Source organism: Buceros rhinoceros, unplaced genomic scaffold (assembly GCF_000710305.1).
Source record: "Buceros rhinoceros silvestris isolate BGI_N320 unplaced genomic scaffold, ASM71030v1 scaffold10043, whole genome shotgun sequence".
Classification (NCBI taxonomy): Eukaryota; Metazoa; Chordata; class Aves; order Bucerotiformes; family Bucerotidae; genus Buceros; species Buceros rhinoceros.
This window is the reverse complement of record NW_010403061.1, coordinates 13,570-14,780: the sequence shown is the minus strand read 5'-3', so window position 1 is coordinate 14,780 and position 1,211 is coordinate 13,570.

The following is a 1,211-nucleotide window of genomic DNA, read 5'->3' as shown; positions in this document are numbered from 1 at the left end:
AGCAGGAACTGTCTTTGTGTCTTATACCCCAGAATTAGAGAAATCAGACAGCTTGTTACCACTATACAAGAGGTTGGGAAGCATGGACTCATTCATCCAGGATCAGCTCTTTGTGCTGGAAACACAGATTTTCTCAACTGTTCTGCTGCTGCCTCGCTAAGGCAAAAAGCAACTGAAAAAGAAATGGCTGTGCCATCCAGGACATATATATATATATATATATACATAAGCCTGCCAAACAAACTGGATTCCTCTGTTGGCTGGAAACCTGTACATGGCAGGAAGGCTGGCAAAGCAGTTAAAAATAAGAGACGAGACTGGTCAGCTGCTTCTGCTTATTCATTCTTAGAGCAGTAGGGGGAGAAAAGAGATCAACTTAAAATTCATGAAGGTCAGTCTTTCTTACACTTGATTAGCCTGCACAAATCCTTGCCATAAGTCTCTGAGGGTGATGTTCACTAAGACTTCCCTTCACCCAGCACAGGAAAAAAGGCTCTAGAGGGTGATTAAAGACCAAGAGACTAAATTTAGGTTGCTCTGAATTAGTCTCTGGGAGCCAAAAGCTTAATGCTTATCCTCTAGAAAGGATGCATCATGAGAGGATGAGTGATGCTGAGTGATAATTATACCACAGCACGCGTTCGCCCTGCCGCTCTGGGGACTTACCTTTCCACTGTGTATAGCAGTGGATGGAGATGTTTCCTCTTCTGAAACACCTGCTGTTGATCACTTGGCATTTCAGAATGTGGACTGTAAATCAGTTACTTCAGCCTTCCCTTCCCTCCCACTCCACCAAAGTAAAATGAGGGACAGAAATGCACCATGAACTGAGATAAATACGCCTCGTATCTTCGGATAATATCTATCCACCAGACTGATCAGGAAGCTCAGGATCAGACAGATTCCATCATGGAAACAAAGGGGGAAAAATCTTCAGTTGTGCAGCCCCCATGGTCTTCAAATGACACGGCTTGAGACTTTTGGCAAAGGAGACAGCAGATCATCACCAAAAAATAGTCCTTCGTGCCACAGATATTATGTGCCATCCTGGGAGGAGAAACAGAGATTCATAGCTATGGGCGGTGGGGAGAGGGATTCAGCAGTTCCCTTTGTAAATGTTTTGGGGTTTATGTCCAACTCTTGGTCCTGGTTTACGAAAGCCTCTAAACCTGGTGTTAAAGACACTCTCCTGAAGCGCTTCATTTGTGGAG